Below are 25,073 nucleotides of genomic sequence, written 5' to 3'. Positions count from 1 at the left end.
GACATTGGAAGTATTGCTTCATCACACCGATGGTCTGTTCCATCGTGTTCCTGCTGGAGTGTTTGACTGGCAGTGAGAAGTGGGTATAGGTGTATAGAAGGTATAGCCATGTGCAGAGGGGTGATGGGGGGGGGCGTATGCCATTGTCTCTGAGGAACCGCATTCCGGTTCTCCATGGAGACCCGAAGTGGTGGGACCGGCTGACTGCTTCAGAATGAAGTTATCATTGCTGCTGCCAGGGTAGTGGAAATTCACCAAAATGATGTACTCGGCATGTTAGCACACCAACTATACATCAATGGAGTGAGAGATCTATCAGTTCCTGTACCTCTCCCCATTGACATGGGGGCCCCACAGAGCCACCTACACCTTCAGGAATCCTGCTATCCTGAACGAAGCCATGGGATCTCTCATCCTGCTTCTCCCTGCTGAGGGTGTAAATGATATATTTACCTCACCCGAGATGGATGGCCTTCGTCACCAGCATATACATCAATGGACAGCACAGAGAGAGATAATGGATATGTCACCCGCTCCTGCCTGGAAGTATCCAGATACATAGATGTTCAATGAAATTATGACCTTAACAACCACCGACAGCTCCATCCTCACCCTGGTGTGAGGCTCCAGGTCATGTTACAGGAGGTGACACAGCTCTGTGACCACCTCCTTAGTGAATTAGAGTCACCTCACACACTGCTCCTGGGTCAGGTGTAGGCAGGAAAAATGCTCTTGGAAAACGCGGGGTGGGTAGGGCAGAGCCCTCTCCTCCTCCCTCTTTACAGAGCTTCCCTTGTCTGCAGACTCTGCTCCATTTGATGGCCATGTTACAGACCCAGAGACATTGTAACTACAGACCCCATACCTCGTCCAGAGTTGGTTCACCAAATCCTTGTCCTCCCTGGATACCTGCAGCAGCTCACAACACAACCTCCAGAAAACCACCCACAGCACCTCCACTAACTTTACAATCGCAGAAGTATGTCAAAGGCCCCTTACCTGTAAGTTGGATGCCTGGTCTTTTTAAATAACAGTGAACATAGAAACATAGAAAATAGGAGCAGAAGTAGGCCAGTCGGCCCTACGAGCCTGCTCTGCCATTCATTATAACCATGGTAGATCATCAGTAACCTATTCCCGTTTTCCCCCCATATCCTTTGATCCATTTCGCCCCAAGAGCCATATCTAACTCCTCCTTGGTGTTCCTCATGCTGCTGAATTTATATTCAGCTGAGAATGACCAATACAGGCGGTCAGTGGACATGCACAGTCCAAGTTTCAAAGACGTACATCAAAACTGCTGGAATGAGTGACATTCATTCTGACCCCTCCTCACACTATCAGCACATACATGGTAGACCCAAGCTAATGACCTGCCCAGCATAGGGCACTGTGCTGGCCGCACTAGAAGTGGATGGCTTTGCAGTTCACAGCATTTTATGGATCCAGGTTTCCATCATGTTGGTACCAGTGAGCCATTGAGTGAAAAGCTTCCAGGGAAGATATAGTGTGAAAGCAACTCACTTGAAAAAGAAAATTCGACATAAACTTGAAGGCATAAGATTTTAAATAGTTTGTGAAATGGAGGGGAATGTGACTAATTTGGGGGGTGAATCCATGGAGGAAGTCAAACACAAGAATGAGGATATTAAAATTAAGGTGCTGCCAGACTGGGTGCCAATGTGGTTCAGTGAGCACTGGGGTGATGGGTGATCGGGATTTGGTGTGAGTTAGGATACAGGCAGCAGAGTTCTGGATGGGCTGTGAGTTATGGAGGTTTATAACTGGGAGGGTGACCAGGATAGAATTGGACTAATCAAGTGTGGATTTAACAATGGTATGGATGAGGGTTAATGCAGCAGATGGGCTGAGGCAGAGGTGGAGATGGGAAATATTACAGAGGTGGTTGTAGGCAGAGTTGGTGATGGAGAGAATATGAGGATGGACTCAGCTCAGGTATGAATGGAGCACAGATGTTGAAACAGTCTGCTTCAGCCTCAGACATTGGGCAGGGAGTGGAATGGAGTGGATAGGGAATTGAGTTTGTGACAGAGACTGAAGAAAATGGCTTGAGGCTGCTCATGATTTCACATGACAAGAACGCTAAATCAGTGAAATATGGTTTATAGATCAAATAGTTAGATACAGAGACTTACCAGGTAGGGTGGGATAGTAAATCGTTTCAATCATCTTCAGTACAAAATAGATCCGCCATTCTAATGTTATCCAAAAATAATCTGCAGTAACTTCGCCAAGCCAATAGGATAAACTCCTGCTGCCCATTGTTGTAACATTCCAATCTACTGTTCTCAGATTCTGACCCATTGTTGTAACATTCCAATTCATTGTTCTCAGATTCTGATCTATCCTCTCCATCTCACTCTAGCTGTGGATCCCTGTTTGTGTCAGGGTTGATGCTCCCACTGACACTATGGGATAGCACTTTGAATGGAGTCCCTTATTAATAAAAGAGGGAAATCCTCCAGTGATACAATTAGGGTCCATGAGGACTGACATTAATTACAGTCACTGAACAAACAGGTTTAGTTAACCCACTTCTATCCAACACTTATTGTCCCACAATAGAGTAGAAGATTTACCCGGTTTAGATAGGATACATGAGGTTTGTTGAGGGAAAGAATGGTGGAAATAGCAGAGGCACTGGCCAGAATCTTACAGTCCTCCTTGGATGTGAGAGTGTTATCAGAGTAGTGGAAGGCTGTCAAGATCACACACTGTTTCCAAATGGAGATATTAGATAAACCCTATAACTACTGACCAGTCAGTGTAATGCTGATGGTTGGAAATTTCTGGAGGCCGTAACCCAGTACAAATATATGTCTTGCTTGGGAAAACAGGCGATAATAAATGACAAGCAGCACGGATAGGTCAATGGAAAATCATACCTGATAATCTTGATCAAGTTAGTCGATGACATAACTGTGAGTGTTGATGAGGATAGTGTGTTTAGTATTATGCATATGGACTTTCAAATGGCCTGCGATCAAATGACATGTCATAGACTTGTTATGAAAAATGGAACACATGGATTAATGTGACAGTTATAGTGTGGATATGACACTGACTCAGGGACAGAAAGCAGACAGAAGTGGTGAACAGGCATTGTTCAGAGTGGGGGAGGGGGAGTATACAGTATTGTTTCTCCGGGGTCTGTATTAGAACTAGTGCTGTTCCTGACATGTGGAGAGATATATGAATGACATAGACCTGTATGTAAAGAAAGACATAAGTTCATGTCTTGCAGATGACATGAAACTCATAACTAAGGTTGGCAAAGGCGCAGACCACAGAATCATCCAATCTCACAGATCCTGTTTTTTTTAAAAGAAATTATTCCGGATTCATATCCAACCACAAATTTATTTCTAATTCTAATTTATTTGTGTGTGAATCTCGTGTCAGTGTCTGCGTGAATGTATAGCGTATATTTCAATTATTTTATTTAGATCCAATTGGAACTTTAAAATGTAATAAACTCACCTCTAGCTTAAACTCAAGAAAATCTCTCTGATTGGTTCTTTCACGATCACGACAAAAATAAAAACGTAAAACACTCACTGAGGTGGTAAGCACGTCCACTGTTGAAAAGGAATAAACCTTGTTGTGATGAAATAAAAGCTAGGACAAATCGGGAGCCTAGGACCCATCCCCATCTGGCTTCTACAGAACTCTGGAGGTTCCAGTGACCATAACCCAGCAACAAACGACAAATTGGAGTCACAGGGTTATACAGCACAGAAACAGCCCCATTGGCCCACCGTGTCCACGCCAGCCATCAGGCCTATCCCGCGCTGGACATCAGGCCTATCTATTCTAATCCCATTTTTGAGCACTTGGCCCATAATCTTGTATGGTATGGCGTTTTAAGTGCTCATCTAAATACATCTTAAATGTTGTTGTGAGGGTTCCGGCCTCTACCACACTTCAGGCAGTGTGTTCCAGATTCTAACCACCCTCTGTGTTTCTTTGTTCTTTCAGGCGACATGTTTAGATAGAGGATCTGGATTGGCGCAGGTTTGGAGGGCCGAAGGGCCTGTTCCTGTGCTGTAATTTTCTTTGTTCTTTGTTCTTTGTTCTGGGTTAGAATAATCTTTCCTCAAATTTTCTGTAAACCTCGTGCCCCTTAACTTAAGTCATTGCCCCCCTGGTTATTGACACTTCCGATAAGGGAAACATTTTCTTCCTATCTCAGCCCCTTATAATTTTGTGCACCTCAGTCAGGTCCCCAGTCAGCCATCTCTGCTCGAAGGAAAACAACCCTAGCCTATCCAATCTCTCTTCATAGCTGAAACGGTCCAACCCAGGCAACATCCTGGTGAATCTACTCTGACCCTCCCCAGTGCAATCACATCCTTCCGATAGTGTGGTGACCAGATCCGTACACAGTACTCCAGCTGTGGCCGAACTAGCGATTTACACATCTTCATCATAGCCTCCCTGCTCTTACATTCCAAACCTCGGCAAGAGCCCCATATGCCTTCCCAACCACCTTATCTACTTGCACTGCTGCTTTCAGTGCTCTATAGACAAGTACACCATGGTCCTTCTGACCCTCGGTACTTCCTGGGGTCCGACCATCCCTTCTATATTCCCTTGCCTTGTTATTCCTCCCAAAATGCATCACCTCACATTTCTCAGGATTAAATTCCATTTGCCACTGTTTGCCCATTTTACCAGTCCATCTATATCGTCCTGTAATCTCAAGCTTTCTTCCTCACTATTTACATCACCACCAATTTTCGTGTCATCTGCGAACTTACTGATCATGCCTCCCAAATTCACGTCTAAATCATTAATGCATACTACAAACAGCAAGGGTCGCAGCACCAAATCCCTGTGGTACACCACTGGTCACAGGCTTCCACTCGTAAAAGCAGCCCTCAACCATCACCCTCTGCCTCCAGCCACGAAGGCAATTTTGGATCCAATTTGCCAAATTACCCTTGATCCCATGGGCTCTTACATTCATAACCAATGCCCCATGCGGGACCTGATCAAAAGCCGTACTGAAGTCCATGTAGACTTCATCAACTGCTTTACCCTCATCGACACATTTAGTCACTTCATCAAAAATTCAATCAAATTTGTTAGACGCGATCTCCCCCGACAAAGCCATGCTAACTATCCCTGAATGATCTCTGCCTCTCCAAGTGGAGATGAATCCTCTCCCACAGATTTTTTCCAATAGTTTCCCAACCACTCACGGGCCTGTACTTACCAGGTACACGTGGCAGAGTGGCGCAGTGGTCTGCACCGCAGCCTCACAGCTCCAGTGACCCGGGTTCAATTCTGGGTACTGCCTGTGTGGAGTTTACAAGTTCTCCCTGTTTCTGCGTGGGTTTCCTCCGGGTGGTGCAGTTTTCCCCCACATGCCAAAGACTTGCAGGTTGATAGGTAAGTTGGCCATTAGCAATTGCCCCTAGTACAGGTAGGTGGTAGGGGAACATAGGGACAGTTGGGGATGTGGTAGGAATATGGAATTAGTGTAGGATTAATATAAATGTGAGGTTGATGGTCGGCACAGACTTGGTGGGCCGAAGGGCTTCAGTGCTGTATCTCTAAACTAAACGAAACTAAAATCCCTGCTACCCTTCTTGAATATGGTACCACATTCGCTGTCCACCAGTCCTCTGGTACCTCGCCTGTGGCCAGAGAAGTGGTAAAAGCAATTGATCCTGAGAAAACAATTTCAAAGCAGTTTTATTGTGTTTTTCACTGCTGGAGCACTACAATATCCACATTCAAAGCCAGCACCTTGCAAAACCAGAGCAAACGAACACGTGAACATACGAATTAAGAGCAGGAGTAGGCCATTCGGCCCCTCAAGCCTGCTTTGTCATTCAATAAGATCATCGCTAATCCGAGTTTAACCTCGACTTCACATTCTCACCTAACTCCGATAACATTTTACCCGTTGTTTATCAAGAATCTATCTATCTCTGCCTTAAAATAGCTAAAGACTCTGCTTCCACTGCCTTTAGAGGACGAGAGTTCCAAAATCTCACGACCCTCTGAGAGAAAGCAATTCTCTGCTTTCCTGTTTTCAATGGGCGACCCCTTATTTTTAAATTGTGTCCCCTAGTTCTAGATTCTCCCACAAGGGGTAACATCCTTTCCACACCCACCCTGTCAAGACCCCTCATGATCTTATATGTTCCAATCAAGTCGCCTCTTACTCTTCTAAACTGCAGTGGATACAAGCCTAGCCTGTCCAATCTTTCCTCATAAGACAATCCACCCATTCCAGGTATTATTCTCGCAAACCTTTTCTGAACTGCTACAATGCATTTACATCCTTCCTTAAATAAGGAGACCACTACTGTACACAGTACTCCAGATGTGGTCTCATCAATGCCCTGTACAGCTGAAGCATAATCTTCCTTCTTTTGTATTCAATTCCCCTCATGATATTCAATAACATTCTATTAGCTTTCCTAATTACGTGCTGTACCTGCATACTCACATTTTGCGATTCATGCACGAGAACACCCAGATCCCGCTACATCTCAGAGCTCTGCAATCTCTCACCATTTAGATAATATGATTCTTTTTATTCTTCGTGCCAAAATAGACAATTTCGCATTTTTCCACATTGTACTCCATTTGCCAGATCTTTGCCCACTGACTTCACCTATCTGTATTCCATTTTTAACCTCCTGATGTCCTCTTCACAACTTACTTTACTGCCTAACTTTGTGTCATCAGCAATTTTAGCAACTATACCTTTGGTCCATTCATCCAAGTCATTTCTATAAATTGTAAAATGTTGAGGCCCCAATATTGATTCCTGTGGCACACCACTCATTACACCTTGCCAACCAGAAAATGACCTATTTATGCCTACCTTCTGTTTCCTGTGAACTAGGAAATCTTCTATCCATGCCAATATGTTACCCCCTACACCATGAGCAATACCGTTTGATGTGACACCTTATCAAATGCATTCTGGACCTCTAAGTACAGTACATCCACCTGTTTCCCTTTCTCCACAGCACATGCTACTTCTTCAAAGAAGTCGAATAAATTTTGTTAAACATGATTTCCTTTTGAGAAAACCATGTTGACTCTGCCTGATTATCTTTATTTTATCTATTATGTCTTTAATAATAACTGCTCACATTTTCTGCAAGACAGATATAAAGCTAACTAGCCTGGAGCTTCCAGCTTTCTGTCTCCCTGTCTTTTTGGATAAAGGAGTTCCATTCGCTATAAAGGAGTTACATACCCAGTGAAGTAACTCGGGACAGGTTAAAAGTCCTATCAGTTGAAAAGTTTAGTAATGTGGCTGGACAGTTAAGGATTACTCTCCGTCCAAAAGCTCAGAACCTGAAATCCTAAGACCTGTGTCCAACCATTTTTCACTTGAAGCTGAAGACTCACACAGGGTGAGAATCACTAACAGATAGAGTAATGTTAGCTAAGGTAAAACTATAACAGAAGAGACGAGAATTAGAATTCCAGAGAGAGCGAGAAAGAGCAGAGTGAAAGGGAGAAAGTAAGAGTGTTCCAGAAGGAGGAAAGGGAGTTAAGGCAGCTCAAACAACTAGAGGAAGACCCAATACACCCAGTGAAGACACAGCTAGTGAGGGAGCTGCCCCTAGCTCAGGGCCATGCGCTGATCTCTTAAAGTTCTCCGAGTTCATGCGAAAGTTCAATGAGGAGGATGTGGCAGAATTTCTCTTCACTATTGTAAAACTTGCAAAGCAGCTGAAATAGCCCGCAGAGAGATGGACACTGTTTTTACAAAATAAAATAACAGGAAAAGCCCATGAGGTTTATTCACTGCTGCCAGATGAAAATTCATCAGCTTTTGTGATGACTAAAATTACTATCCTGGGTACATACGAGATAGTACCAGAGGTGTACCAGCAAACATTCTGAACCCTCCGAGAGCAGCCTGATTAAACTTACCTCGAGTTTGAAAGAGGTGAGCAGCTTCAGAACATCGCAGCTGGAGTAGGCCATTCAGCCCATCGAGCCTGGCCCAACATTCAATATTATGATGGCTTATCATCCACTTCAATGCCTTTTTCCCTCACTATCCCCATATCCGTTTATGTCACTGGTATTTAGAAAACTGTCAACCACCACTTTAAACATACACAATGACTGAGCTTCCACAGCCCTCTAGGGTAGAGAATTCCAAATATCAAAACCCACTGAGGAAAGAACTTTCCCCTCATCTCTGTCCTAACTGGCTTCTCTATTATTTTAAAATTGTGTCTGCTGGTTCTAGACTCCCCAACTAGAGGAAACATCTCACCAGCATCTACCCGGTCTAGCCGTTTCAGTATTATGTAGGTTTCAATGAGATCACCTCTCGTTCTTTGAAACTCTAGAGAATACAGGCCCAGTTTCTCCACTCTCTCTTCATAGGACAGTCCCGCCATCCCAGGAACACGTCTGGTGAATCTTCATTGCACTCCCTCTAAGCCATTCTGATTATCTATGTCCGGTTTCAGTCAATTACTATCATTCTGATCCTCTGTCCATTCTGATTATCTATATCCTATTTCATTCAATTACTGTCATCCTGATCCTCTGTCCATTCTAAATATCTATGTCCTGTTTCAGTCAATTACTATCATCCTGATCCTCTGTCTATTCTAATTATCTATGTCCTGTTTCAGTCAATTACTATCATCCTGATCCTCTGTCCATTCTAATTATCATTGTCCTGTTTCAGTCAATTACTATCATCCTGATCCTCTGTCCATTCTAATTATCTATGTCCTGTTTCAGTCAATTACTATCATCCTGATCCTCTGTCCATTCTAATTATCTATGTCCTGTTTCAGTCAATTACTATCATCCTGATCCTCTGTCCATTCTAATTATCATTGTCCTGTTTCAGTCAATTACTATCATCCTGATCCTCTGTCCATTCTAATTATCTATGCCCTGTTTCAGTCAATTACTATCATCCTGATCCTCTGTCCATTCTAATTATCATTGTCCTGTTTCAGTCAATTACTATCATCCTGATCCTCTGTCTATTCTAATTATCTATGTCCTGTTTCAGTCAATTAATATCATCCTGATCCTCTGTCCATTCTAATTATCGATGTCCTGTTTCAGTCAATTACTATCATCCTGATCCTCTGTCCATTCTAATTATCTATGTCCTGTTTCAGTCAATTACTATCATCCTGATCCTCTGTCTATTCTAATTATCTATGTCCTGTTTCAGTCAATTACTATCATCCTGATCATCTGTCCATTCTAATTATCTATGTCCTGTTTCAGTCAATTACTATCATCCTGATCCTCTGTCCAATCTAACTATCTATATCCTGTTTCAGTCAATTACTATCATCCTGATCCTCTGTCCATTTTAATTATCTATGTCCTGTTTCAGTCAATTACTATCATCCAGATCCTCTGTCCATTCTAATTATCTATGTCCTGTTTCATTCAATTACTATCATCCTGATCCTCTGCCTATTCTAATTATCTATGTCCTGTTTCAGTCAATTACTATCATCCTGATCCTCTGACAATACTGATAATCTATGTCCTGTTTCAGTCAATCACTATCATCCTGATTCTCTGTCCATTCTAATTATCTATGTCCTGTTTCAGTCAATTACTATCATCTTGATCCTCTGTCCATTCTAATTATCTATGTTCTGTTTCAGTCAATCACTATCATCCTGATCCTCTGTCCATTCTAATTATCTCTGTCCTGTTTCAGTCAATTACTATCATCCAGATCCTCTGTCCATTCTAATTATCTATGTCCTGTTTCAGTCCTTTACTATCATCCTGATCCTCTGTCCATTCTGATTATCTATGTCCTGTTTCAGTCAATTACTATCATCCTGATCCTCTGTCCATTCTGATTATCTATGTCCTGTTTCAGTCAATTACTATCATCCTGATCCTCTGTCCATTCGAATTATCGATGTCCTGTTTCAGTCAATTACTATCATCCTGATCCTCAGTCTATTCTAATTATCTATGTCCTGTTTCAGTCCTTTACTATCATCCTGATCCTCTGTCCATTCTGATTATCTATGTCCTGTTTCAGTCAATTACTATCATCCAGATCCTCTGTCCATTCTAATTATCTATGTCCTGTTTCAGTCCTTTACTATCATCCTGATCCTCTGTCCATTCTGATTATCTATGTCCTGTTTCAGTCAATTACTATCATCCTGATCCTCTGTCCATTCTAATTATCTATGTCCTGTTTCAGTCAATTACTATCATCCTGATCCTCTGTCCATCCTATTTATCTATGTCCTGTTTCAGTCAATTACTATCATCCTGATCCTCTGTCCATTCTATTTATCTATGTCCTGTTTCAGTCAATTACTATCATCCAGATCCTCTGTCCATTCTAATTATCTATGTCCTGTTTCAGTCAATTGCTATCATCCTGATCCTCTGTCCATTCCGATTATCTATGTCCTGTTTCAGTAAATTAATATCATCCTGATCCTCTGTCTATTCTAATTATCTATCTTCTGTTTCAGTCAATTACTATCATCCTCATCCTCTGTCTATTCTAATTATTTATGTCCTGTTTCAGTCAATTACTATCATCCTGATCCTCTGTCTATTCTAATTATCAATGTCCTGTTTCAGTCAATTACTATCATCCTGATCCTCTGTCCATTCTATTTATCTATGTCCTGTTTCAGTCAATTACTGTCATCCTGATCCTCTGAACATTCTAATTATCTATGCCCTGTTTCAGTCAGTTACTATCATCCTGATCCTCTGTCCATTCTGATTATCTATGTTCTGTTTCAGTCAATTACTATCATCCTGATCCTCTGTCCATTATAATTATCTAAGTCCTGTTTCAGTCAATTACTATCATCCTGATCCTCTGACCATTCTAATTATCTATGTCCTGTTTCAGTCAATTACTATCATCCTGATCCTCTGTCCATTCTGATTATCTATGTCCTGTTTCAGTCAATTGCTATCATCCTGATCCTCTGTCCATTCTAATTATCTATGTCCTGTTTCAGTCAATTACTATCATCCTGATCCTCTGTCCATTCTAATTATCTATGTCCTGTTTCAGTCAATTACTGTCATCCTGATCCTCTGAACATTCTAATTATCTATGTCCTGTTTCAGTCAATTACTATCCTCCTGATCCTCTGTCCATTCTAATTATCTATGTCCTGTTTCAGTCAATTACTATCATCCTGATCCTCTGTCCATTCTAATTATCTATGTCCTGTTTCAGTCAATTACTATCATCCTGATCCTCTGTCCACTCTAATTATCTATGTCCTGTTTCAGTCAATTACTATCATCCTGATCCTCTGTCCATTCTAATTATCTATGTCCTGTTTCAGTCAATTACTATCATCCTGATCCTCTGTCCATTCTAATTATCTATGTCCTGTTTCAGTCAATTACTATCATCCTGATCCTCTGTCCATTCTAATTATCTATGTCCTGTTTCAGTCAAATACTATCATCCTGATCCTCTGTCCATTCTAATTATCTATGTACTGTTTCAGTCAATGACTACCATCCTGATCCTCTGTCCATTCTAATTATCTATGTCCTGTTTCAGTCAATTACTATCATCCTGATCCTCTGTCTATTCTAATTATCTATGTCCTGTTTCAGTCAATTACTATCATCCTGATCCTCTGTCCATTCTAATTATCTATGTCCTGTTTCAGTCAATTACTATAATCCTGATCCTCTGTCCATTCTAATTATCTATGTCCTGTTTCAGTCAATTACTATCATCCTGATCCTCTGTCCATTCTAATTATCTATGTCCTGTTTCAGTCAATTACTATCATCCTGATCCTCTGTCCATTCTAATTATCTATGTCCTGTTTCAGTCAATTACTACCATCCTGATCCTCTGTCCATTCTAATTATCTATGTCCTGTTTCAGTTAATTACAATCATCCTGATCCTCTGTCTATTCAAATTATCTATGTCCTGTTTCAGTCAATTACTATCATCCTGATCCTCTGTGCTTTCTAATTATATATGTCCTGTTTCAGTCAATTACTATCATCCTGATCCTCTGTCCATTCTAATTATCTCTGTCCTATTTCAGTCAATTACTATCATCCTGATCCTCTGACCATTCAAATTATCCATGTCCTGTTTCAGTCAATTACTATCATCCTGATCCTCTGTCCATTCTAATTATCTATGTCCTGTTTCAGTCAATTACTATCATCCTGATCCTCTGTCCATTCTAAATATCTATGTCCTGTTTCAGTCACTTAGTATCATCCTGATCCTCTGTCCATTCTGATTATCTATGTCCTGTTTCAGTCAATTACTATCATCCTGATCCTCTGTCTATTCTAATTATCTATGTCCTGTTTCAGTCAATTACAATCATCCTGATCCTCTGTCCATTCTAGTTATCTATGTCCTGTTTCAGTCAATTACTATCATCCTGATCCTCTGTCCATTCTAATTATCTATGTCCTGTTTCAGTCAATTACTATCATCCTGATCCTCTGTCCATTCTAATTATCTATGTCCTGTTTCAGTCAATTACTATCATCCTGATCCTCTGTCCATTCTAATTATCTATGTCCTGTTTCAGTCAATTACTACCATCCTGATCCTCTGTCCATTCTAATTATCTATGTCCTGTTTCAGTCAATTACAATCATCCTGATCCTCTGTCCATTCTAATTATCTATGTCCTGTTTCAGTCAATTACTATCATCCTGATCCTCTGTGCTTTCTAATTATATATGTCCTGTTTCAGTCAATTACTATCATCCTGATCCTCTGTCCATTCTAATTATCTCTGTCCTATTTCAGTCAATTACTATCATCCTGATCCTCTGACCATTCAAATTATCCATGTCCTGTTTCAGTCAATTACTATCATCCTGATCCTCTGTCCATTCTAATTATCTATGTCCTGTTTCAGTCAATTACTATCATCCTGATCGTCTGTCCATTCTAATTATCTATGTCCTGTTTCAGTCAATTACTATCATCCTGATCCTCAGTCTATTCTGATTATTAATGTCCTGTTTCAGTCAATTACTATCATCCTGATCCTCTGTCTATTCTGATTATTAATGTCCTGTTTCAGTCAATTACTTTCATCCTGATCCTCTGTCCATTCTAATTATCTATGTCCTGTTTCAGTCAATTACTATCATCCTGATCCTCTGTCCATTCTGATTATCTATGTCCTGTTTCAGTCAATTACTATCATCCTGATCCTCTGTCTATTCTAATTATCTATGTCCTGTTTCAGTCAATTACTATCATCCTGATCCTCTGTCTATTCTGATTATCTATGTCCTGTTTCAGTCAATTACTATCATCCTGATCCTCTGTCTATTCTAATAATCTATGTCCTGTTTCAGTCAATTACTATCATCCTGATCCTCTGTACATTCTAATTATCTATGTCCTGTTTCAGTCAATTACTGTCATCCTGATCCTCTGTCTATTCTAATTATCTATGTCCTGTTTCAGTCAATTACAATCATCCTGATCCTCTGTCCATTCTAATTATCTATGTCCTGTTTCAGTCAATTACTATCATCCTGATCCTCTGTCCATTCTATTTATCTATGTCCTGTTTCAGTCAATTACTATCATCCAGATCCTCTGTCCATTCTAATTATCTATGTCCTGTTTCAGACCTTTACTATCATCCTGATCCTCTGTCCATTCTGACTATCTATGTCCTGTTTCAGTCAATTACTATCATCCTGATCCTCTGTCTATTCTAATTATCTATGTCCTGTTTCAGTCAATTACTATCATCCTGATCCTATGTCCATTCTGATTATCTATGTCCTGTTTCAGTCAATTACTATCATCCTGATCCTCTGTCCATTCTAATTATCTATGTCCTGTTTCAGTCAATTACTATCATCCTGATCCTCTGTCCATTCTAATTATCTATGTCCTGTTTCAGTCAATTACTATCATCCTGATCCACTGTCCATTATAATTATCTATGTCCTGTTTCAGTCAATTACTATCATCCTGATCCTATGTCCATTCTGATTATCTATATCCTATTTCATTCAATTACTATCATCCTGATCCTCTGTCCATTCTAATTATCTATGTCCTGTTTCAGTCAATTACTATCATCCTGATCCACTGTCCATTATAATTATCTATGTCCTGTTTCAGTCAATTACTATCATCCTGATCCTATGTCCATTCTGATTGTCTATATCCTATTTCATTCAATTACTATCATCCTGATCCTCTGTCCATTCTAATTATCTATGTCCTGTTTCAGTCAATTACTATCATCCTGATCCTCTGTCCATTCTAATTATCTATGTCCTGTTTCAGTCAATGACTATCATCCTGATCCACTGTCCATTATAATTATCTATGTCCTGTTTCAGTCAATTACTATCATCCTGATCCTATATCCATTCTGATTATCTATATCCTATTTCATTCAATTACTATCATCCTGATCCTCTGTCCATTCTAATTATCTATGTCCTGTTTCAGTCAATTACTATCATCCTGATCCTCTGTCCATTATAATTATCTATGTCCTGTTTCAGTCAATTACTATCATCCTGATCCTATGTCCATTCTGATTATCTATATCCTATTTCATTCAATTACTATCATCCTGATCCTCTCTCCATTCTAATTATCTATGTCCTGTTTCAGTCAATTACTATCATCCTGATCCTATGTCCATTCTGATTATCTATATCATATTTCATTCAATTACTATCATCCTGATCCTCTGTCCATTCTAATTATCTATGTCCTGTTTCAGTCAATTACTATCATCCTGATCCTCTGTCCATTCTAATTATCTATGTCCTGTTTCAGTCAATTACTATCATCCTGATCCTCTGTGCTTTCTAATTATTTATGTCCTGCTTCAGACAATTACTATCATCCTGATCATCTGTCCATTCTGATTATCTATGTCCTATTTCAGTCAATTACTATCATCCTGATCCTCTGACCATTCAAATTATCCATGTCCTGTTTCAGTCAATTACTATCATCCTGATCCTCTGTCCATTCTAATTATCTATGTCCTGTTTCAGTCAATTACTTTCATCCTGATCCTCAGTCCATTCTAATTATCTATGTCCTGTTTCAGTCACTTAGTATCATCCTAATCCTCTGTCCATTCTAATTATCTATGTCCTGTTTCAGTCAATTACTATCATCCTGATCCTCTGTCCATTCTGATTATCTATTTCCTGTTTCAGTCAATTACTGTCATCCTGATCCTCTGTCTATTCTAACTATCTATGTCCTGTTTCAGTCAATTACTATCATCCTGATCCTCTGTCCATTCTGATTATCTAAGTCCTGTTTCAGTCAATTGCTATCATCCTGATCCTCTGTCCATTCTGTTTATCTATGTCCTGTTTCAGTCAATTACTATCATCCTGATCCTCTGTCCATTCTAATTATCTATGTCCTGTTTCAGTCAATTACTATCATCCTGATCCTCTGTCCATTCTAATTATCTATGTCCTGTTTCAGTCAATTACTATCATCCTGATCCTCTGTCCATCCTAACCTATCTATGTCCTGTTTCATTCAATTACTGTCGTCCTGATCCTCTGTCCATTCTAAATATCTATGTCCTGTTTCAGTCAATTACTATCATCCTGATCCTCTGTCCATTCTAATTATCTATGTCCTGTTTCAGTCAATGACTATCATCCTGATCCTCTGTCCATCCTAACCTATCTATGTCCTGTTTCATTCAATTACTGTCGTCCTGATCCTCTGTCCATTCTAAATATCTATGTCCTGTTTCAGTCAATTACTATCATCCTGATCCTCTGTCCATTCTAATTATCTATGTCCTGTTTCAGTCAATGACTATCATCCTGATCCTCTGTCCATCCTAACCTATCTATGTCCTGTTTCATTCAATTACTGTCATCCTGATCCTCTGTCCATTCTAAATATCTATGTCCTGTTTCAGTCAATTACTATCATCCTGATCCTCTGTCTATTCTAATTATCTATGTCCTGTTTCAGTCAATTACTATCATCCTGATCCTCTGTCCATTCTAATTATCATTGTCCTGTTTCAGTCAATTACTATCATCCTGATCCTCTGTCCATTCTAATTATCTATGTCCTGTTTCAGTCAATTACTATCATCCTGATCCTCTGTCCATTCTAATTATCTATGTCCTGTTTCAGTCAATTACTATCATCGTGATCCTCTGTCCATTCTAATTATCTATGTCCTGTTTCAGTCAATTACTATCATCCTGATCCTCTGTCCATTCTAATTATCTATGTCCTGTTTCAGTCAATTACTATCATCGTGATCCTCTGTCCATTCTAATTATCTATGTCCTGTTTCAGTCAATTACTATCATCCTGATCCTCTGTCCATTCTAATTATCTATGTCCTGTTTCAGTCAATTACTATCATCCTGATCCTCTGTCCATTCTAATTATCTATGTCCTGTTTCAGTCAATTACTATCATCGTGATCCTCTGTCCATTCTAATTATCTATGTCCTGTTTCAGTCAATTACTATCATCCTGATCCTCTGTCCATTCTAATTATCTATGTCCTGTTTCAGTCAATGACTATCATCCTGATCCTCTGTCCATTCTAATTATCTATGTCCTGTTTCAGTCAATTACTATCATCCTGATCCTCTGTCCATTCTAATTATCTATGTCCTGTTTCAGTCAATTACTATCATCGTGATCCTCTGTCCATTCTAATTATCATTGTCCTGTTTCAGTCAATTACTATCATCCTGATCCTCTGTCTATTCTAATTATCTATGTCCTGTTTCAGTCAATTAATATCATCCTGATCCTCTGTCCATTCTAATTATCGATGTCCTGTTTCAGTCAATTTCTATCATCCCGATCCTCTATCTATTCTAATTATCTATGTCCTGTTTCAGTCAATTACTATCATCCTGATCCTCTGTCTATTCTAATTATCTATGTCCTGCTTCAGTCAATTACTATCATCCTGATCCTCTGTCCATTCTAATTATCTATGTCCTGTTTCAGTCAATTACTATCATCCTGATCCTCTGTCCATTCTAATTATCTATATCCTGTTTCAGTCAATTACTATCATCCTGATCCTCTGTCCATTTTAATTATCTATGTCCTGTTTCATTCAATTACTATCATCCTGATCCTCGGCCTATTCTAATTATCTATGTCCTGTTTCAGTCAATTACTATCATCCTGATCCTCTGACAATACTGATAATCAATGTCCTGTTTCAGGCAATCACTATCATCCTGATTCTCTGTCCATTCTTATTATCTTTGTCCTGTTTCAGTCAATTACTATCATCTTGATCCTCTGTCCATTCTAATTATCTATGTCCTGTTTCAGTCAATTACTATCATTCCGATCCTCTGTCCATTCTAATTATCTCTGTCCTGTTTCAGTCAATTACTATCATCCAGATCCTCTGTCCATTCTAATTATCTATGTTCTGTTTCAGTCCTTTACTATCATCCTGATCCTCAGTCTATTCTGATTATTAATGTCCTGTTTCAGTCAATTACTATCATCCTGATCCTCTGTCTATTCTGATTATTAATGTCCTGTTTCAGTCAATTACTATCATCCTGATCCTATGTCCATTCTGATTATCTATATCCTATTTCATTCAATTACTATCATCCTGATCCTCTGTCCATTCTAATTATCTATGTCCTGTTTCAGTCAATTACTATCATCCTGATCCACTGTCCATTATAATTATCTATGTCCTGTTTCAGTCAATTACTATCATCCTGATCCTATGTCCATTCTGATTGTCTATATCCTATTTCATTCAATTACTATCATCCTGATCCTCTGTCCATTCTAATTATCTATGTCCTGTTTCAGTCAATTACTATCATCCTGATCCTCTGTCCATTCTAATTATCTATGTCCTGTTTCAGTCAATGACTATCATCCTGATCCACTGTCCATTATAATTATCTATGTCCTGTTTCAGTCAATTACTATCATCCTGATCCTATATCCATTCTGATTATCTATATCCTATTTCATTCAATTACTATCATCCTGATCCTCTGTCCATTCTAATTATCTATGTCCTGTTTCAGTCAATTACTATCATCCTGATCCTCTGTCCATTATAATTATCTATGTCCTGTTTCAGTCAATTACTATCATCCTGATCCTATGTCCATTCTGATTATCTATATCCTATTTCATTCAATTACTATCATCCTGATCCTCTCTCCATTCTAATTATCTATGTCCTGTTTCAGTCAATTACTATCATCCTGATCCTATGTCCATTCTGATTATCTATATCCTATTTCATTCAATTACTATCATCCTGATCCTCTGTCCATTCTAATTATCTATGTCCCGTTTCAGTCAATTACTATCATCCTGATCCTCTGTCCATTCTAATTATCTATGTCCTGTTTCAGTCAATTACTATCATCCTGATCCTCTGTGCTTTCTAATTATTTATGTCCTGCTTCAGACAATTACTATCATCCTGATCCTCTGTCCATTCTGATTATCTATGTCCTATTTCAGTCAATTACTATCATCCTGATCCTCTGACCATTCAAATTATCCATGTCCTGTTTCAGTCAATTACTATCATCCTGATCCTCTGTCCATTCTAATTATCTATGTCCTGTTTCAGTCAATTACTTTCATCCTGATCCTCAGTCCATTCTAATTATCTATGTCCAGTTTCAGTCACTTAGTATCATCCTAATCCTCTGTCCATTCTAATTATCTATGTCCTGTTTCAGTCAATTACTATCATCCTGATCCTCTGTCCATTCAGATTATCTATTTCCTGTTTCAGTCAATTACTGTCATCCTGATCCTCTGTCTATTCTAACTATCTATGTCCTGTTTCAGTCAATTACTATCATCCTGATCCTCTGTCCATTCTGATTATCTAAGTCCTGTTTCAGTCAATTGCTATCATCCTGATCCTCTGTCCATTCTGTTTATCTATGTCCTGTTTCAGTCAATTACTATCATCCTGATCCTCTGTCCATTCTAATTATCTATGTCCTGTTTCAGTCAATTACTATCATCCTGATCCTCTGTCCATTCTAATTATCTATGTCCTGTTTCAGTCAATTACTATCATCCTGATCCTCTGTCCATCCTAACCTATCTATGTCCTGTTTCATTCAATTACTGTCGTCCTGATCCTCTGTCCATTCTAAATATCTATGTCCTGTTTCAGTCAATTACTATCATCCTGATCCTCTGTCCATTCTAATTATCTATGTCCTGTTTCAGTCAATGACTATCATCCTGATCCTCTGTCCATCCTAACCTATCTATGTCCTGTTTCATTCAATTACTGTCGTCCTGATCCTCTGTCCATTCTAAATATCTATGTCCTGTTTCAGTCAATTACTATTATCCTGATCCTCTGTCCATTCTAATTATCTATGTCCTGTTTCAGTCAATGACTATCATCCTGATCCTCTGTCCATCCTAACCTATCTATGTCCTGTTTCATTCAATTACTGTCATCCTGATCCTCTGTCCATTCTAAATATCTATGTCCTGTTTCAGTCAATTACTATCATCCTGATCCTCTGTCTATTCTAATTATCTATGTCCTGTTTCAGTCAATTACTATCATCCTGATCCTCTGTCCATTCTAATTATCATTGTCCTGTTTCAGTCAATTACTATCATCCTGATCCTCTGTCCATTCTAATTATCTATGTCCTGTTTCAGTCAATTACTATCATCCTGATCCTCTGTCCATTCTAATTATCTATGTCCTGTTTCAGTCAATTACTATCATCGTGATCCTCTGTCCATTCTAATTATCTATGTCCTGTTTCAGTCAATTACTATCATCCTGATCCTCTGTCCATTCTAATTATCTATGTCCTGTTTCAGTCAATTACTATCATCGTGATCCTCTGTCCATTCTAATTATCTATGTCCTGTTTCAGTCAATTACTATCATCCTGATCCTCTGTCCATTCTAATTATCTATGTCCTGTTTCAGTCAATTACTATCATCCTGATCCTCTGTCCATTCTAATTATCTATGTCCTGTTTCAGTCAATTACTATCATCGTGATCCTCTGTCCATTCTAATTATCTATGTCCTGTTTCAGTCAATTACTATCATCCTGATCCTCTGTCCATTCTAATTATCTATGTCCTGTTTCAGTCAATTACTATCATCCTGATCCTCTGTCCATTCTAATTATCTATGTCCTGTTTCAGTCAATTGCTATCATCCTGATCCTCTGTCCATTCTAATTATCTATGTCCTGTTTCAGTCAATTACTATCATCGTGATCCTCTGTCCATTCTAATTATCATTGTCCTGTTTCAGTCAATTACTATCATCCTGATCCTCTGTCTATTCTAATTATCTATGTCCTGTTTCAGTCAATTAATATCATCCTGATCCTCTGTCCATTCTAATTATCGATGTCCTGTTTCAGTCAATTTCTATCATCCCGATCCTCTGTCTATTCTAATTATCTATGTCCTGTTTCAGTCAATTACTATCATCCTGATCCTCTGTCTATTCTAATTATCTATGTCCTGCTTCAGTCAATTACTATCATCCTGATCCTCTGTCCATTCTAATTATCTATGTCCTGTTTCAGTCAATTACTATCATCCTGATCCTCTGTCCATTCTAATTATCTATATCCTGTTTCAGTCAATTACTATCATCCTGATCCTCTGTCCATTTTAATTATCTATGTCCTGTTTCATTCAATTACTATCATCCTGATCCTCGGCCTATTCTAATTATCTATGTCCTGTTTCAGTCAATTACTATCATCCTGATCCTCTGACAATACTGATAATCAATGTCCTGTTTCAGTCAATCACTATCATCCTGATTCTCTGTCCATTCTAATTATCTTTTTCCTGTTTCAGTCAATTACTATCATCTTGATCCTCTGTCCATTCTAATTATCTATGTCCTGTTTCAGTCAATTACTATCATCCTGATCCTCTGTCCATTCTAATTATCTCTGTCCTGTTTCAGTCAATTACTATCATCCAGATCCTCTGTCCATTCTAATTATCTATGTTCTGTTTCAGTCCTTTACTATCATCCTGATCCTCTGTCCATTCTGATTATCTATGTCCTGTTTCAGTCAATTACTATCATCCTGATCCTCTGTCCATTCTGATTATCTATGTCCTGTTTCAGTCAATTACTATCATCCTGATCCTCTGTCCATTCTAATTATCGATGTCCTGTTTCAGTCAATTACTATCATCCTGATCCTCAGTCTATTCTAATTATCTATGTCCTGTTTCAGTCCTTTACTATCATCCTGATCCTCTGTCCATTCTGATTATCTATGTCCTGTTTCAGTCAATTATTGTCATCCAGATCCTCTGTCCATTCTAATTATCTATGTCCTGTTTCATTCCTTTACTATCATCCTGATCCTCTGTCCATTCTGATTATCTATGTCCTGTTTCAGTCAATTACTATCATCCTGATCCTCTGTCCATTCTAATTATCTATGTCCTGTTTCAGTCAATTACTATCATCCTGATCCTCTGTCCATTCTATTTATCTATGTCCTGTTTCAGTCAATTACTATCATCCTGATCCTCTGTCCATTCTATTTATCTATGTCCTGTTTCAGTCAATTACTATCATCCAGATCCTCTGTCCATTCTAATTATCTATGTCCTGTTTCGGTCAATTGCTATCATCCTGATGCTCTGTCCATTCCGATTATCTATGTCCTGTTTCAGTAAATTAATATCATCCTGATCCTCTGTCTATTCTAATTATCTATGTCCTGTTTCAGTCAATTACTATCATCCTGATCCTCTGACCATTCTAATTATCTATGTCCTGTTTCAGTCAATTACTATCATCCTGATCCTCTGTCTATTCTAATTATCTATGTCCTGTTTCAGTCAATTACTATCATCCTGATCCTCTGTCCATTCTAATTATCTATGTCCTGTTTCAGTCAATTACTATCATCCTGATCCTCTGTCCATTCTAATTATCTATGTCCTGTTTCAGTCAATTACTATCATCCTGATCCTCTGTCCATTCTAATTATCTATGTCCTGTTTCAGTCAATTACTATCATCCTGATCCTCTGTCCATTCTAATTATCTATGTCCTGTTTCAGTCAATTACTACCATCCTGATCCTCTGTCCATTCTAATTATCTATGTCCTGTTTCAGTCAATTACAATCATCCTGATCCTCTGTCTATTCTAATTATCTATGTCCTGTTTCAGTCAATTACTATCATCCTGATCCTCTGTCCATTCTAATTATCTATGTCCTGTTTCAGTCACTTAGTATCATCCTGATCCTCTGTCCATTCTGATTATCTATGTCCTGTTTCAGTCCATTACTATCATCCTGATCCTCTGACCATTCTAATTATCTATGTCCTGTTTCAGTCAATTACTATCATCCTGATCCTCTGTCTATTCTAATTATCTATGTCCTGTTTCAGTCAATTACTATCATCCTGATCCTCTGTCCATTCTAATTATCTATGTCCTGTTTCAGTCAATTACTATCATCCTGATCCTCTGTCCATTCTAATTATCTATGTCCTGTTTCAGTCAATTACTATCATCCTGATCCTCTGTCTATTCTAATTATCTATGTCCTGTTTCAGTCAATTACTATCATCCTGATCCTCTGTCCATTCTAATTATCATTGTCCTGTTTCAGTCAATTACTATCATCCTGATCCTCTGTCCATTCTAATTATCTATGTCCTGTTTCAGTCAATTACTATCATCCTGATCCTCTGTCCATTCTAATTATCTATGTCCTGTTTCAGTCAATTACTATCATCGTGATCCTCTGTCCATTCTAATTATCTATGTCCTGTTTCAGTCAATTACTATCATCCTGATCCTCTGTCCATTCTAATTATCTATGTCCTGTTTCAGTCAATTACTATCATCGTGATCCTCTGTCCATTCTAATTATCTATGTCCTGTTTCAGTCAATTACTATCATCCTGATCCTCTGTCCATTCTAATTATCTATGTCCTGTTTCAGTCAATTACTATCATCCTGATCCTCTGTCCATTCTAATTATCTATGTCCTGTTTCAGTCAATTACTATCATCGTGATCCTCTGTCCATTCTAATTATCTATGTCCTGTTTCAGTCAATTACTATCATCCTGATCCTCTGTCCATTCTAATTATCTATGTCCTGTTTCAGTCAATTACTATCATCCTGATCCTCTGTCCATTCTAATTATCTATGTCCTGTTTCAGTCAATTGCTATCATCCTGATCCTCTGTCCATTCTAATTATCTATGTCCTGTTTCAGTCAATTACTATCATCGTGATCCTCTGTCCATTCTAATTATCATTGTCCTGTTTCAGTCAATTACTATCATCCTGATCCTCTGTCTATTCTAATTATCTATGTCCTGTTTCAGTCAATTAATATCATCCTGATCCTCTGTCCATTCTAATTATCGATGTCCTGTTTCAGTCAATTTCTATCATCCCGATCCTCTGTCTATTCTAATTATCTATGTCCTGTTTCAGTCAATTACTATCATCCTGATCCTCTGTCTATTCTAATTATCTATGTCCTGCTTCAGTCAATTACTATCATCCTGATCCTCTGTCCATTCTAATTATCTATGTCCTGTTTCAGTCAATTACTATCATCCTGATCCTCTGTCCATTCTAATTATCTATATCCTGTTTCAGTCAATTACTATCATCCTGATCCTCTGTCCATTTTAATTATCTATGTCCTGTTTCATTCAATTACTATCATCCTGATCCTCGGCCTATTCTAATTATCTATGTCCTGTTTCAGTCAATTACTATCATCCTGATCCTCTGACAATACTGATAATCAATGTCCTGTTTCAGTCAATCACTATCATCCTGATTCTCTGTCCATTCTAATTATCTTTTTCCTGTTTCAGTCAATTACTATCATCTTGATCCTCTGTCCATTCTAATTATCTATGTCCTGTTTCAGTCAATTACTATCATCCTGATCCTCTGTCCATTCTAATTATCTCTGTCCTGTTTCAGTCAATTACTATCATCCAGATCCTCTGTCCATTCTAATTATCTATGTTCTGTTTCAGTCCTTTACTATCATCCTGATCCTCTGTCCATTCTGATTATCTATGTCCTGTTTCAGTCAATTACTATCATCCTGATCCTCTGTCCATTCTAATTATCGATGTCCTGTTTCAGTCAATTACTATCATCCTGATCCTCAGTCTATTCTAATTATCTATGTCCTGTTTCAGTCCTTTACTATCATCCTGATCCTCTGTCCATTCTGATTATCTATGTCCTGTTTCAGTCAATTATTATCATCCAGATCCTCTGTCCATTCTAATTATCTATGTCCTGTTTCATTCCTTTACTATCATCCTGATCCTCTGTCCATTCTGATTATCTATGTCCTGTTTCAGTCAATTACTATCATCCTGATCCTCTGTCCATTCTAATTATCTATGTCCTGTTTCAGTCAATTACTATCATCCTGATCCTCTGTCCATTCTATTTATCTATGTCCTGTTTCAGTCAATTACTATCATCCTGATCCTCTGTCCATTCTATTTATCTATGTCCTGTTTCAGTCAATTACTATCATCCAGATCCTCTGTCCATTCTAATTATCTATGTCCTGTTTCGGTCAATTGCTATCATCCTGATGCTCTGTCCATTCCGATTATCTATGTCCTGTTTCAGTAAATTAATATCATCCTGATCCTCTGTCTATTCTAATTATCTATGTCCTGTTTCAGTCAATTACTATCATCCTGATCCTCTGACCATTCTAATTATCTATGTCCTGTTTCAGTCAATTACTATCATCCTGATCCTCTGTCTATTCTAATTATCTATGTCCTGTTTCAGTCAATTACTATCATCCTGATCCTCTGTCCATTCTAATTATCTATGTCCTGTTTCAGTCAATTACTATCATCCTGATCCTCTGTCCATTCTAATTATCTATGTCCTGTTTCAGTCAATTACTATCATCCTGATCCTCTGTCCATTCTAATTATCTATGTCCTGTTTCAGTCAATTACTATCATCCTGATCCTCTGTCCATTCTAATTATCTATGTCCTGTTTCAGTCAATTAC

This window comes from Heterodontus francisci, unplaced genomic scaffold, assembly GCF_036365525.1.
Source record: "Heterodontus francisci isolate sHetFra1 unplaced genomic scaffold, sHetFra1.hap1 HAP1_SCAFFOLD_151, whole genome shotgun sequence".
In the NCBI taxonomy this organism is placed as follows: domain Eukaryota; kingdom Metazoa; phylum Chordata; class Chondrichthyes; order Heterodontiformes; family Heterodontidae; genus Heterodontus; species Heterodontus francisci.
The sequence above is the reverse complement of the archived record's forward strand: the minus strand, read 5'-3'. Positions refer to the sequence as shown.